Genomic DNA, 16,730 nt, shown 5'->3' with positions numbered 1-16,730 from the left:
AGGCGGAGAACCTGTGGAAGTGCCCAGGTGAAAACATTAGGTTTAGGTGGAAGAAGTACCTAAATTGAGCCATGGAAAAGAAAACAAGACAAGAGAATAACGTGGCGATGGGGGAGGAACATCAAGTGGAGGTGGAAGAAACACCCAAGTTGAGCCATGGAAAAGAAAACAAGACACCGGCAAGACACGAGAATAAGGTGACGATGGGGAGGAGCATCAGGTGGAGGTGGAAGAAGTACCTAAGTTGAGCCCTGGAGAAGAAAACAAGACACTGGCAAGTCAAGAGAATAAGGTGGCAATGGGGGAGGAACATCAGGTGTAGGCAGAAGAAATACCCAAGTTGAGCCCTGGTGAAGAAAACAAGACACTTGCAAGACAAGATAATAAGGTGGCGATGGGGGAGGAACATCAGGTGGCGATGGAAGAAGTAGCTAAATTGAGCCATGGAACAGAAAACAAGACACTGGCAAGACAAGAAAATAAGACTGTGATTGGGGAAGAGCATCAGGTGACGATGAAAGAAGTACCTAAGTTGAGCCATGGAGAAGAAAACAAGACACTGACAAGACAAGAGAATAAGGTGGCAATGGGGGAAGAACATCAGGTGGCGCTGGAAGAAGTACCTAAGTTGAGACATGGGAAAGAAAACAAGACACTGACAAGACAAGAGAATAAGATGAGAATGGGGAGGAACATCAAGTGGAGGTGGAAGAAATACCCAAGTTGAGCCATTGAGAAGAAAACAATACACTGGCAAGACAAGAGAAGAAGGTGGCAATGGATAGGAACATCAGGTGGAGGTGGAAGAAGTGCCTACGTTGAGGCATGGAAAAGAAAACAAGAGACTGGCAAGACAAGAGAATAAGGTGAGAATGGGGAGGAACATCAAGTGGAGGCGGAAGAAGTACCTAAGTTGAGGCATGGAGAAGAAAACAAGACACTGCAAGACAAGAGAATAAGGTGGCAATGAAGGAGGAACATCAGGTGGAGGTGGAAGAAGTACTTAAGTTGAGGCATGGAGAAGAAAACAAGACCTTCTGAGACTAGGCGGGTCCGTCCAGACAGCCATCTTTGCCCTACGCTTCACGTTGGTGGAGGCCGCTGCTGTCCGGGTTTGATCGACGCCCCTGTGGGAACCAGGTGAGCGTAACAGAACGCAAAGCCTACCTACAAATCCCCACCCGGGCGTAATGGAAAACTCTGAAACTGACCAACTAGCCCAATTGTTAGGGGAACTTAGGGCAGAGGTGCACGCCGCACGCCAAGAAACTAATGCCCTCAGGAGAGAACTGATTATGTCAAAGGAACGCACTGATGATCTTGCTAGACAACTGCTGCAAAGCCAAGCTGGCCAAACACCACTACCTGGACTCGGGGGGAATCCAACTCCTGTCTCATCGAGCAATCCTGTGCAAGTGGTGCTACCAGGGAGCATTCCTTTAGCTCCACCCGAACGTTTTTCTGGGGACCCGAAAAGGTTCGCAGTGTTCATGAACTAGTGCCGCTTGCACTTTCTATGCAGACCTGGGGCTTTCCCAAACGACCAAGCCAAAGTAGCCTTTGTACTATCATACCTTAGTGGCAGCGCAGCAGATTGGTCCAATCCCGCTGGTCAACCAGGATGACCCTCTTCTTCGGGATTTTCAAGGTTTTCAACTGAGCATGGAAAAACTATTTACCAGACTTTCACAGGGTCAGGCCCTGGATAACGAACTTTTATCCCTGAGACAAGGCACTCAGGATCTGCTGACCTATATCGCAACCTTCAATAGGTTAGTGGTGGAAACCGGCTGGCCAGAGGAAAAACGAATTACATTATTTCATCGTGGGCTGCGGGGTGAGCTCAAAGATGTTTTGGCCCAGGTTGTGAACCCACCCCAGGATTGCACAGAATATATAGACTTAGTAGTCCAGTTAGACCACCGACTTCAGAATAGAAAGGCTGATCGAGCTAAATTCGAGAATCGAGTATTGGTTAAACCAAATGTTACCTCCAAAGGAACAGATGCATCATAACCTATGCAGATCGGGGGGGTTAAGGGACCCTTAACGCAAAAGGAAAGAGAAAGAAGACGACAGATGCAATTGTGTCTTTACTGTGGGGCTTCAGGACATTTTCTACGGGATTGTCCTATAAAACCATCCGAGAAAGTGGCCGGAGTAGCTATTAAAAATCAAACAGAGCCTGAATCGGGAAACGACCATGCCCGACAAGCGTAGAGGTCCGCTTGCCGAGCTTGAAGAAGGACACTCAGACCTCGCATTTAATCATACCAATGGTCCTTATTGACCCAAAGCTCCCATCAGTTATGCACGCAGCAAGGGCATACATCGATAGCTGGGCCGTAGGAAATTATATGGACCATAAATTGGCTTCTAGGATGAATCTACCTCTCTGCAAAAAGACCACTTTGGATGTCATCACCACTGTCGACGGAACTGATATTGCCTCCGGGCCTTTAACTCATTCCACTACAGAGATGACACTGCTGGGTCAGGATGGGCATCGAGAGACTATTGTGTTTGATTTAATCAAAGCCCCGCAGTTCCAAATAATAGTGGGGATACCTTGGTTAGAAACACATAATCCTTGTATTGATTGGCGAGAGAAGAGAATAACCTTCCCGGAGTGTGCACACACCTGTTACCCGGAAAAGACCTTGAACAAAGGCCTGGCCACAGTCACTAATCCCGTCGTGCAGTTACCTCAGGAATACCAAGAATTCCAGGACGTTTTCCAAAAAGAACAGGCAAACACCTTACCGCCACACAGATGATACGATTGTCAAATCGACCTCATACCCGGTGCACAACCTCCATGCAGCTGGACCTTCGTCCTTACGGAACCCGAAAACCTGCACCTACGACAATACTTAGACCAATACCTTGCTAATGGCTTCATTCGTCCATCCAAGTCCCCTGTTTCCTCAGCTTTGTTCTTCGTACCTAAAAAGGAAGGTGACCTTAGAACATGTATAGACTACCGCGCATTAAATCAGATTACTGTGAAGAACCATACCCATTGCCTTTGATCCCCGAGTTACTAGACCAAGTAAAGGATGCTTGCATCTACACTAAATTAGATTTCAGATGGGCGTATCATTTGGTACGTGTAAAGAAAGGCGACGAATGGAAGACTGCCTTTCGTACCAAATACGGATTGTTCGAATATCAGGTGATGCCCTTCGGGTTGTGCAATGCACCAGCAGCCTTCCAGTATTTTATGAACAATGTCCTTCGTGAACTCATCGACGTCTGTGTCATTGTATACATCGACGATATTCTAGTGTACTCTTCCTCAGAATCAGATCATGTTAAGCACGTTAGTGCAGTCCTTCAGAAACTACGTCAGCACAAGTTATATGCGAAATTGGAAAAATGCGTTTTTCATACTACTGAAGTTGAATTCCTGGGATTTATCCTGACTCCAAAAGGAGTCAGAATGGACTCTTGAAAAGTGGATGCAATTCTCAAATGGCCATCACCCAATTCAGTTAAAGGAGTACAAAGTATGCTCGGATTTGCTAATTTCTACCGTAGATTTATTCCAGACTTCTCACAGGTCGTACACCCCATCACCGCACTTTTGAAAAAAAACAAACACTTCTTGTGGACCGAAGAGGCCGAAAAGGTGTTCCAAGAGCTGAAGTTGAAATTCACGTCGGCACCTGTCTTGAAGCATCCACGCCCGAGCTTCCATACATAGTCGAAAGCGATGCATCCAGTTTAGCCATGGGAGCTGTCCTGTCCCAGAAGGATCCCGAAACCGGTCAACTTCATCCTGTAGCCTTTTGGTCCAGAAAGTTTTCGGCCCCCGAGTTAAATTATGCGGTTACCGATAAAGAGTTGTTAGCCATCAAAATTGTCTTCAAGGCTTGGAGACATTATCTTCTCGGTGCTAGACACACCATTACTGTAATCACCGATCACAGGAACCTGCAGTATTTAAAAGCAGCCAAGGCCCAATCATCCCGTCAACTTCGATGCGCATTGTTCTTCGCCGAATTCGACTTCGTGATTACTTATTGACCAGGTTGCAAGAATGGTAAGGCAGATGCCTTATCCCGAATAGGGATGGGAGAAGCCTTTTCCAACCCAGAAACAGTGCCTATAATTCCAGGACAAAGAATCCTTGGCATAACTACTCTACAGACTTTGGAAGATATTCATTTAAGGATCCAACAACTTTTTGATCCAGCAGCCCTGCAGGACTGGGTGAAAAAGGGCCCAGATTATTCAGTCATCAATAATTTACCCTACTATCAAGGGCGTCTATTTCTCCCACACAAAGAACTACAAGAACTAGTAATTTCCAATTACCATGATGCTCTGATGGAAGGACACCCAGGTATTGCCAAGACTGAAGTTAAAATTAAAAGACAATTCTGGTGGCCCACCTGGTGAAAAGACATAAAGTCATTTGTGCTGTCTTGTGGTATTTGCGCCCAAAACAAAAGTCAGAAGAAAAAACCAGCCGGCCTTTTACAACCTTTGGATGTTCCGCCTGCACCATGCCACACTTTGTCCCTAGACTTTATTACCGATCAAGCTCCATGTAATGGGTTTAACACCATTCTAGTTGTTGTTGACCTTTTTTCCAAGATGTCTCACTTTATTCCTTTAAAGGGATTAACTTCCGCTTCAATTTTGGCCAAGGAATTTCTCGAAAACATTGTTCGAATACATGGATTTCCTTCTGTATTGGTTTCTGATCGAGGTAGTCAATTCATTTCGCAATTCTGGAAGAAATGTTGTCAACTAGCGCAAATCGATGTGAGGTTATCTACTAGTCACCATCCCCAGACCGATGATCAGACGGAGAGGACCAACCAGACTCTTGAACAATACCTACGTTGCATGTTACACCAGACCGAAGGCAATTGGAAGGATATATTATGGATTGCTGAATACGCATACAATAACTCTGTACATTCAGGAACTGGACAAAGCCCCTTTTATACCATATATGGTCGTCATCCTCGAACCTCAGAACTTGATTCACCTCAGCACTTGGAAATGGCGGCAGTGACCCATCTGCACTCTACTATTACTCAAGCCTTTAAGGAAGCAACTGAACATTTGAAACAAGCAAAAGAGAAATACAAGAAGAATGCAGATCAGCATAGGAGTGACACTCATCAATACCAGATTGGAGATCAAGTATGGCTGGCTACCAGACACGTACCTCTAAAAGGGACTCGAACATTTAATCCTAGATATTTGGGACTTTATACCAGTAAAAACATTATCAACCCGGTAGCAGTTAAATTAGAATTACCCTCTAATATGCGGATCCATCCCGTCTTCCATGTTTCACTTCTAAAACCAGTTCAACCCGGAACAAGATTAACCAAACCACCTGACCCCATCCTAATAGATGGAGAACCTGAATTCGAGGTAAAAAATATCCTAGACTCTAAGATGGTTAAATCTAAACTTTTTTATTTAATTGACTGGAAAGGTTACGGACCGCAGGAAAGGTCATGGGAACCCAGTGACCACGTCCATGCACCCCGGTTAGTGAAGAAATTCTATCGGAACTTCCCAGACAAACCAGGGCCCAGAGGAAGAACGACCTTAGGAGGGGCCTTGGGGGAGAGTGCTGTCATGATGCTTACCCCCGGGCATCTCGACCAAGCTCATCCGCCCCGGAAGCAGGCATCCAGACATTTAGTAAAACCTCAGAAGCCCCGGCTAGGGGCTATCTGGGTTCAGTCCTGGCGTCTTAGGCGCCAGGCTCATAGTAGGAATCAGTCCTGGCACCTAAGGCGTCACGCTCATAGTCATCACTTACCTCAGGCAGACCATGCTGCACATGCATCCAGGCCAACGTGAGACCTGGAAGGGACTATTTTTCTGCAAGGACTATTTTTTACTCGGGTGTAGTTCTAGGGACTTCTTACCTGGGACTACTTTTGAGGCTATTTAAACCACGCCCGATCTACAAAACACGCTTCGCGTTATTCTGCATTCTGCAGCGTAAACCTCACTGTGCCTGCGAACCTGCATCCAGTCTTCTGCCACGCCCGCCTCGCATCCGGAGCTCCTAGAAGAAAGGGGAAAATAGGAGAAGAGGTTAGGTTACATACATTAATCTAATTCCTTACCTGATTCAGGATCTTGCACCATTCCGAGCCTGAAGGAACATTACTTCGACACGCGTTGCTTCGCAGCTGCAGCGCCGCTCCATTCTCACCAGTCAACAGCATCTTTGACTCGGCGCTGCCTCCATCATTTTCTTCGGCGATCTTCAACACCTGGGGAAAAAAGACAAAGGAATAGCGAGGTGAGCCTAGAGAGACTACAAAGACAATCATTTTACCACAAGGCTCACCTGATTTACCACCGGAGGCATTATACTTCAATACGCCGCATCTTCTTACGCCGCATCTATGAAGGGAGGAAAAAACAACAAGTTAAACTCACGCAACTTTATCGGATAGTGTTGGGTAATACAGACTCTTACCTGAATGCCACCAGCAACCTCCAGACAGTATTTGTTGCCGCAAAATCACCAAGGGGTGCAAAAGTGAGCATTGGACATATTTAACTCTTTAAACTTGGTAAACTCCGGAGTCAATAATCTTCCAGAACTCCAATACCCCAAACCAGTGAAGTAACTGGTATCTACGCGTCCCTGCAAGCCACGCAGGATGGAGAGCTCATCCATTAAAAACATAAGGTGAGGACACTAAGTGGGAATATCGGAGGTGGCCAGCGGGGAGAGCGGGAGAAGTGGGGAGGGGTCTGCACTCAAATCCACCGGACTAAATCCCTTTCTCCATCTACAGGAGAATATTCCTACGAGTCAAGCACACGAGACTAGGCGGGTCCATCCAGACAGCCATCTTTGCCCTACGCTTCACGTTGGTGGAGGCCGCTGCTGTCCGGGTTCGATCGATGCCCCTGTGGGAAACAGGTGAGCGTAACAATAAGTTTCTGTCCTATATATTACAGGTAACTGGACATTCTTCAGGGGCGGAAGTATTCTTGTGCTTCAGGTAGATGTTTCTCATTTACACACCAGATTCCTAAATCTAAGGGTACACAAAAAACATCAACATTACTAATGGGCATTATTGGTCTGATGAATAAACCTAGCCAATCCCTAATTACCAATAGGGTGGAAAGGTATACAACAAATAATATACCTAAACAAGTAGACAGAAGAAATACATGTCTTCAGCCTTAAAAGCAACAACCGTTCTTGCCCTTCACTTCTCTAGCAGATAGTGGGAATCACTCTAAGTACCAGATACCTACAACAAATTACAAAAAAACTAACCTTAGTCAGTGAAAGTCTATAGCATCATTACTAACCTGGGCAAGATGACCCATCCTGTCAGTGTGTGTGTCCCACTTGTGAATCGAGATCAGGATAGAGCTAAGCCAACTACGGGGAATGACACCCCAAGTACTAATATGAGTGTACATGGCAAATAAAACTCTTGCCTAGAATTGGGATTAGATTTTAAGACTGTGTTAGCTAAGCTGTCGGGGCCAAGGGCCCTCGAAGGCTTAAGCTTAGTTATTGTGTCAAGTATATGAGAGACGTCAATATTCAAAATCAATTCTCCCCGCTCAGGGAACATTTCAGTCTTTTGGGCAATTCCCTGGTCCCAGTATAAACTTTGTATAAGGCGAAGCCACTCTGCTTCCGCAATGCCACATAATTCGTTCGAGGTGATCGCAGAGATGTAAGTACGATACAGGTACTAGAACTTGCCGGAGTCATTCTTTCTCATCAGGCCATATACCATTTTCCAATTTGCTGATTTGGCACTCATTTTGTGGGTGAGCAACTAATTCTTATATTTGGTAATGGTAGAACCTATTTCAATTTTTTGTTCCCTTTCAGTCAATGTCTTATCTTTCTGAATATTTTAGAGGTTCCCAAAGCATAAGGTATGAGGAAACACACGTAGCAGCTTTCATCTGATGTTCTCCTTCTGACATTTTTCATGTGCTAATACCACAGGTTATTCTTTAAATGAGCCGAATTATCAAGATAAGTATTTATACCTTCATAATTTTCCCCAACATCCCTTTTAAATAGAAATAAATGCCTGGTGTGAGAAACCTGACGGTGGTCTCCCACCTACCCCTCCCCCAACCCCTGGGATCTTCCATTCAGGTGGCCATCGCTTTTGAATCCCGACCCTGGAGTGGAAAAGCGAGGGAGGATCAACTGACTGGAGGGTCACAGGGGATTCGGAGGAGAATACCCAAGGGCGTATAGAGTCCAAACAGGTGCTCCCCTGCTCCTCCAGAACCATCAAGGACCATATTGAAACCCTCACTCCAGCCTTGGCTGATTTCTATAATCACTCTTGCACCACAGGAATTTTCTCCTCTCCCCTTAAGCACTCCCTTGTGCACCCCCTCCTCAAGAAGCCGTCTGCCTATCCTACCTGCAGGCAAACTATTGCCCAATCTTCATTACCCCTTTCCTGGGCAAACTCTTGGAAAAGCTGGCCATCTCCGAGCTTACTCTCCACACTGAATCTGTTGGTTGTCTCCATGACCATCAGTCTAACTTCGGAGCTCCCAGAGGCATGGAAACTGTTCTCCTGAATAACTGTGAAGATCTACTTTCTAGCCTCAATTCCAGCATTCCTTCTGTCCTCATCCTCCTTGATCTTTCCTCTGCTTTCGACACAGTCAACCACGTCATCCTGATCAATTGATTCCATGAGAACTTGGGCATCGCTTATCAGGCCATGAAGTGTCTGACATCCTTCCTCTTGGACCGCCTCTCTCAGTTCCAACCTGGTCCCTTTCTCTCCCTCACCTCTCTCTCTCTCTCTACGTGTGGCGTTCCCCCTGGGTTATATCCTCTCACCCTGGTTTTTCAACCTCTGCTTGGGCCATTTGGTCAACCTGATCTCTACCTTCTCCTCTAACTTTCAGTGTCATGTGGATGACACACAGCTTTCCTTCAGGCTCCCCTCAGCCTCCTCTCCACTCTCGGTCATTCTTGTCTGTCTATCCATTATTCAGGATTGGTGCACCTCCAATAATGCCACTAAGACGGAGATCCTTGTTGGCAAAAAACCTTGGTGTCATCTTCAACGGCAATCTTTCTTTCTCTCCTCACATCTCAGATGTCGCCAAGAAGTCCCACTACAAGCTGCACCTCCTCAAAGGGACTCTTCCCTTTCTCACTTTCCCTCAGAAGCTCACTGTCTCCAGAGCCCTGGTTCTCTCTAGGCTGGACTACTGCAACAACCTCTTTCTCAATCTGCCTTCCTCTACTCTGCGCCCTCTGCAACTAATCCAGAACAGGAATGCAAGACTTATCCTTGGCCTCAAGCCCAGGCACTGTATCTCTCCAGCCCTGAAATCTCTCCACTGGCTCCTGGTGGCTGCAAGGATCAAGTTCAAGATCATTTGCATTGTCTGCAAGGCTTTCTGGGGCTGTGGCCTGCACTACATCCAACGCTCTCTTCCAACATACCTTCCTTCTCGAGCCCTTCGCTCAGCTACCACCAACTCTCTAAGGCTTAGACGCTTCTCCAGGCAGAGAGTTGGGGGTAGATCTCTCTCCTCTGTAGGTGCCTCCCTAAGGAATGGCCTCCCTGACCCTCTCAAACTTGAGCTGCACCACCTGAAGTTCTGGAAGCAGCTCAAAACGTTCCTCTTCTGCTCTGCTTTCTCTCTCTCCCTCCCCTGCCGACCTACCTGACCTACCTGTCTGCGGTAACGACTGCTTGCTTGGCTACCTTCAGAGTCTCACTGGGTACCAGACTCTTTCTTGATCAGTCACCCTTGCACTGCCTCCGGGCCTACCACACTCTTAGGGGCTGTAACTGTAACCCTACAGTTCCTTGTTCTCCTTGCACTACCCAAAGCCACACTGCCCTGGCTGTACTTACTCAAAGCATTGCTGCCTGTTTTTCCCTTCCATGTCCCTTGCACCTCCCGCTCCCTTTCCCCTTGCACTTCTCGTTCTCACACTTGCACAATCTGAATGACACAAGGCTTGGTAAGATCATTTGCCTTGACCTCCCTCTGTCTTCACTCCCACTTGTTTAAAGGCGCATTATAAATGACATCATTTCCTATATCATATAATCATTCATACCTGACTCAACTTGACTCCATTGAGGACTATAAGAGGCGTGGTTCTGCACAGGTGAAAGAGCGAGCTGGGGATGCTGACTGGACCAGAGGAGCCAAGGAGCTGGGAGCTGCAGGAAAAGAAGCCTGCGGGATCCGGAGGCGAACAGCGTGCTGAGACGATGGGCCGGTGTTCGTGAGGGGCTGCAGCATGGTTAGGGAGCCATGTCTCCAGTGAGCCGGAGCGAGGCAGCTTGTATCCTGCTGGCGGTGTCCAGCGAAGTGCTTGTTCCTTTGGGATGTGTACCGGTCCCAAGGGAATTCGAGGGGCAGGTGGTGAGACCCTGACCATGACCCAATGCATCCAGGAAATTCTGCTCGCCAGTGCTGTTACCCGGTGAGTTTAGAAAAAGTGAGAGAGAGAAACTCAGGAGGGTGCAGTTGGCTGGAGTAGAGAGGGAGAAACACACGATTTTGTAAAGCGGCTCAGAGCGGAAAGCAACAGTGAAAGCATAAAAGGACAGAAAGTAAGAAAGAAGGACCTAGGAAAGTGGAAAGGTTGCTAGCAGCGCACAAATAAAGCAAAGCCCAGAGTAAAAATATTTAAAGAGATGTACAAGTAAGACAAGGGTGGGAACGACCCAAAAGGAGGAAACCAGTACACAGAAGAGTGAAAGAAGTGTGCAAGAGGCATGATAAGGAAACGGACAAGTGCAAGTGTGCATGATAGAAAGAGAAAAGTGTGCAAGAGGCACAACACAGACTAAGTAAAGCAAAAGAAGGTGCAAGTGTGCACAACAGCATGAAAGAAACACAGAGAGATAAAAGGGGTGCAAGAAGCACATGAAGATAAAAGGTGAAAAGGAAAAAAAGTGTAATGGAGAGACTCCCGGCCGGCCCATACAGTCGGGGTTTGCGCTGCCGTACTTTAATACGAGATAGCTGCAACTTGAGATGGATCAGGGTGCAGGTTTTCTTACTCCAACACCAATCAATAAGGACAACTCAATGGTTTGGCAAAGGGGAGTCTGTTTAATGACAAGTACAAAAAACGGGGAAACATGTAAATCAACGGTGATGCGATAGCCCGCCTCGCTTCAACTCCCTTGAACTTCATACAAAACATAACTTTTATACTCAAAACGCGTCATAATCTGACGTGTAATACTCAAAAGTTAACATGCGATTCTATTGGTTAGGAAAAGGTAACTTTAATATAGGTGCTATATCTGTATATGGTAACGGAGTGAGGGGATTGGGTAAACACTGTCAGGTGGGTATCTAAGCCCTTCCTTCAAAAGTGACTACTGCAGACGTCACTAAAAGTATGACGTCTTATTGGTTCTACTAACTATAGGACCCTAGATTATTTTGTCCATTGTGATTGGGTTGGCATCAACCCCATGCATAAATCTCCACTTTGCTTAGCAGCACGCAGAACGGTCAATCCAGGTGCAGGGTGTCCCCCAATTCACCATGCCTTCCTTCCATCAATCATCACTTTATGGGCTATGTGTCAATTAGTTCACTGTGGTTGGCCTCGAAACTGCATCTTCTTGTCTCGAGAAAGTTTTGATATCTCTGCCTGGGCAGATGCCAAGCATGGGTGTGAAACTGTGTCTCTTCTCGCTTGGCTAGTCACGCGCTAGCACACCATGGATTTACCTTGTTTCTTTCAATTTGTGCATTTGATTTTCGTTTCACCCTGCCACCAGCCTTCGCCTTCTTATCTTGTTCCTTCAGTGGCAGGATATTCTGTTCTTAGCTTCAATTAAAAGTAGCTACTGTTCATAGCTTCTATTGATATGACCTTGGCTTCCCTGGCACAAGCTGTCTCTGCCGAGGTTCAATTCAGCCTTTTTCCTCATGTTACTAGAATATGAAATCTTCCTGCATATGGCCTATAATAACCTAGGTTGGTTCTGCTTTTCATGCAAAGTGGACTCGCACTTGTATAACATGCTTCATTTTGAGGTATATTGTGTACAGTGGTGCTTGCCGCTCTATTCTTCTACTAAGCATAGCAAGCCGCAATGTTTTCTTAGCTTTCTCGCAGTTACAAGTATATGTATAGGCGTTAACTGGTTGAATATCTTCATCCTGCTTACAGTTTTAAGCTTTTTTGCCTTTTATCAACGTTCTCTTCTTTTAATTTCACGATATCTTTATTCATAGCGTCTCGTCTCTTTGTGTCATCCTTGGGTCATCATATCGTCTATGGGTGCATTAGTCCAGACCCTCGTGACGTCACCATTCATCTTCCATTAAGGACATTTTGGTTTCTTCCTGTACAGCACTTAAGTAATCTTCATTTCGTTTCATTTGCTGGTAGGGTTTTCTCAATGGGTACCTTACTGCCCATGGTTGTCTGGTTATTGGTACTTCAATAGGTATTGTTCTCCTGATAGGTACTGGACAGAGCCCTACTGCGGCTCTCTGCTGGTTTATCTGCTCATCAGACATCACATATTTCGATGTGAATGTTCCCGGTACTTCAAAATGGGCGACTGGAGTGCAGGCTATATTTGGGACCTCCTCTACACTCCCCCCTCTAGTCGATTCATCGACCAATTCTACTTCCTCCTTTGGATTCATCTTACTTGGTTCTTCTTTATTCATCTTCATTTTGCAGTCTGGGTTCATCCCTTCTTCATCTTCTCAGTCTGTACTTGATGGATTGAAGAAGTGTCTCTTTGGAGTCCATATTTTTACTACTCCTTTCAGGCTTCCTGCTGTCCTTACATGTTCGTCTTTGTTCCATGTCATCAGCTGACATTGTCCATTTGGGCTGCAGTAAATCCATCTTCCCACATAATGTCTGCGTTTCCTGGGATAGAGAAACTTTGTACCTTCTGGTGCGTGCTTGCTGGCTTTCACAAAGTCTCTTATTTCTTCATCAGTCAGATCTCTGGGCTTCCATCCTGGTTTGACATCAATCATGATCTTCATCCCTATGGCTTTCTTTTCAGTTTTCTGGCATTGCGAGATTATTATCTTGATAACGCAAAATCCTAGTAATGTCATCACTAGCAAGGCTCCTAGGAACTTGAATGCATCCACCATCCATTGTGGAGCCCATGAAAACAGTAATCCAAACCAGCTGTCATCATCAATTTTGTCGGTTTCATTGATCATCTGGTTCTGCAGGTTTGTCAGCATACCTATAGCTTCTGTAAAAAGTTCCATTTTCCTCATCGTGAGAAGGTATAAGTGTGCAACATGATTCTCCTATTTTTGCACAAACTCCTACATCCATACCTGTGATCATGTCAAGTACATATCTGTTCTGGAGAGTCATCAGTCGGATGGCTCTTAACTCTTCCGTGATTGCATTGAATCCTTTTGTCATGTTGATGGTTTGCAGAAACTCCCATCTGGTTATCTGCAACCATTTAGTATTTACCCCAACTTGGATTCGTGGCATGAAAATCATTGTGAACATTGATGAGGTGAGGCTGAACAGCCTGTGTTCATATGGGATCTCATGAAAGGCTTCTTCTGACTTAGCAGAGAAGTAGTTCTCTCTCTTCATTCTGGTTATCAGTCCCACAGATCTCTTCTTCCTTAGGTGAGCATCTGCTTTTGGGAAACTGTCAATATTCAGGTTGCTTTTCGGGATTACTAATGCTGGAACATGGACATTCACTATAGTGCAAATGCCTCCCCAGTTTTTCGGCAGTCTGATGTATGCTTTGGATCCACATGCCCAGTAATGATCCATGATCACTGCAGTTCCGTGAACCATTCCTGGAGCATCAAAAACTCATCCAAAGTTCTGGTTCTCTCCCATCTTTCTTGTGCCATTATTTCTGAAACATAGTTTTGGGCTTTCCAGTGGCACTATCTGTAAGGGTCCTCCTTTGTCTTTGACCCATGTCAGTAGCCTTGCAAGTTTTGGCCATAATGGCTTGCAGCCATTCTGCACAATGTCAACACTCTCTTTGTAGAGTCCAGTGATCACCCATGCTCTGCAAATCACACTCCTTTCTCCCATCCGTCTGGTGAAAGCACTGTTCCCCAAATCTGCATTTGGGCTCTTTCTTTCACTTTCAAGCTTCCTCTGTAGTTTTTCCTTGGACATTTAGTCTCAGGTTTACTTCCCATCTTATTCCTGTTGCTTTAACTCCAGGCTTCTCGTACTTGATCACATGATTCCTAGTATGAGCTCTGTTTCTTGTCTTAATGTCCTGAACATAATCATCTTCATCGGGATAAGCTGTTTCAGTTGCCCATATTAGGGAAGCGTCACTTCCCATAAACTGGCCTTTAGTTTTGCACATGGCTATGTGTGAAAGACAGTGGGCTGTCTGGACATTAATTTCTACAGCCACGAAGATCTTGGATTTCCCCATGCTCTACGGTAGGAGTGCGCAAACAAAGCATTCCCCTTCGGAATTTCGTCTTCCAACTTCCTTCATGTGCTGGTACCAAATGTTGTTTCCTAGGTGTGCTGTGCTAGCCAGGTAGTCGTTCAGTTTATTGTCATCTTCATGCATGCTTCTCTTGATTCTTAAGGTTTTCATGTAGTTTGCTATTACTACATCTCTGAATGCATCTGTGTAGCTTTTTCTTCCTGGAGGGTTCCCAGGTATCCTGGTCCATGGTGCAGGCCTTCTCATCTGCGCCATTTGAATGGACAGGATTCTGGCAGCTCTTCCCTTTTCTTCATGCATTTTTTTTTCTGCTGGATGTAAGTGCCCATGCCCAACAGCCTGGCACTGGTCCGGTATACGGCTGTACTGTGGAACTGGTACTTGTCCCTTGTGTTGGAACGTATATGCTGCGTACTGCAGTCTGTTTGGTTTTGTTTTTCCGTTCCTCATGCAGTTTCCTTGCTCTGGCTATGTACGGGAATAGTACGTCCACTAACATGTGTGTCCTTGCGGTGAGTTTTTCTGATGCCACTTCTGTTTTCTCGAGGGTTTCTTATATGACTGCTTCTGTTGGCTTTTCCTTTAACTCTTCTTGTTTTCTCATGACAGCTTCTGTGACATTTCTTATGGCAAACAGCCTCTACCTTTCTGCTGCTTTGGTTTGTGGTTCTGCAGTCATTGATGCTAGACCTGTTTCGTGTACATTCAGTGTTTGTACACGTGTAGTTGTCAGTGATTTTACTTCATTCATCTCTTGCCAACCCTGTCTCTGGCTTTCCTGCTCATTCGTTATCACAAGTGTGTGTGTGTATCGTTGCTAGTTACATCCATTTCAAGTTCATTCACTCCACCATCAGATGTTCTAGGGACTGGAATGACTATATAGGGTCTGGGTGCTTTTGTGGGTTTCATGCGTACATTATCAGGTCGGTGTACTGAATTTGGAACGCTTTGTGCACCAATATAGAATGCAGTTCTAATTGTTAATGACAGTAAAATAATGATGAATATGATACATAGGTACGTAATAGTCTTGCATGTCAGGTGGCGACAATTTCTTCCAGAGAAGCAGAGATACCTCACTTCTTGTGGGAGGATCAGGTTGCTGCTCCGGACCCCCACCTCGATCATTAGCCAAATGTTGATGTTAGTATTTCCTTATCTAATATCGTCTTTCAAGCTCTGTGTTTATGAGTGTCTGGTGCTCAAAAGGTGTTCCCCTTCTCCTTCTTGCAAGTGGCAATTGTCTTTTATCTCAGGATACAGTTCCTTTGCTAGACTATGGAAAAGAAATCAATTTAAGTAATATTTCAGCGTGTCCCTTTACTGTGCATGTTCAAAGTAGGTGAGCTCCCAGTCCACCCCCCGAATATGCTTCAGTCCTGAGGACATGCTGGACACTGATCAGTACGAGAAGAATAGGAAGGAAAAACAACAGGTACAAAAAGTTTAGTTCTCAACTCTTCTTCCTCGATCTGTCCCTCGGCAGAAGGTTTCACTGTCTCCTCAGGAAACATCTCTGATAATTGGAAAGTTTCACTTGAAGCATGATTCCATGCAGTAGCGTTCCCATTTGTGCAACATTAGCTGGATCTCTGATGAATGTGAGGACATCAACATCGATTGGTCTCCCCACTAGCTCTGGAAAGTCAGTAACTAGGCGAAACAGAACATTATGTGCCAACCTGTTGTCCTCTGGTGATAGGGACATCTGTCCAGTTTCTTTGAGATTCAGGATCATATGTTTTTTCATTGATGTAAACAATGTCTGCACTGTCCGGTTGCGTGGAGTGCGACCAGAAAGATTATGTTGTTTAGGAGACAACTTAGGTTCTCTGTATTCGTTGCATCTCGAAGGAATGTTAACGTATCAGTTGTTCTCCCGACAATTGATGGACAGTCTTCAATTATGCAAAAGAACAGTGTGTTGATGAGCTCATTTATATTCCGCCTGTGTTGGGAACATTTGATTCTTTCTCACTGTACTCAGGGAGTATAATAAATTGTTCGGCCATGACAGTAAGCAGTTGTCTTATTATTTTTTCGTTTTCAGGTTCTTGAAGAAAGTCTGTGACACTTGTGAGCCTTCCTACCAATGACGGGTATGATCTTAGCACTAGGTTGAAATAGGTGACAACGTCTCTTGTGATATCTCTACTGTGGGCCACCATAAATGATTCCCAATAGGGTCTCAAAGTGGAAGGAATCAGGGTAATGTGTGTTCTTCCAATTTATGTGTCCTCAATCAAAATTTGGCATATTATTTCTAATTAGGGCTTCAGCGTGCCTCAGTTCAAA

Source organism: Ambystoma mexicanum, chromosome 10 (genome assembly GCF_040938575.1).
Source record: "Ambystoma mexicanum isolate Mex_15411 chromosome 10, UKY_AmexF1_1, whole genome shotgun sequence".
Taxonomy (NCBI): domain Eukaryota; kingdom Metazoa; phylum Chordata; class Amphibia; order Caudata; family Ambystomatidae; genus Ambystoma; species Ambystoma mexicanum.
Note: the sequence above shows the minus strand (reverse complement) of the source record.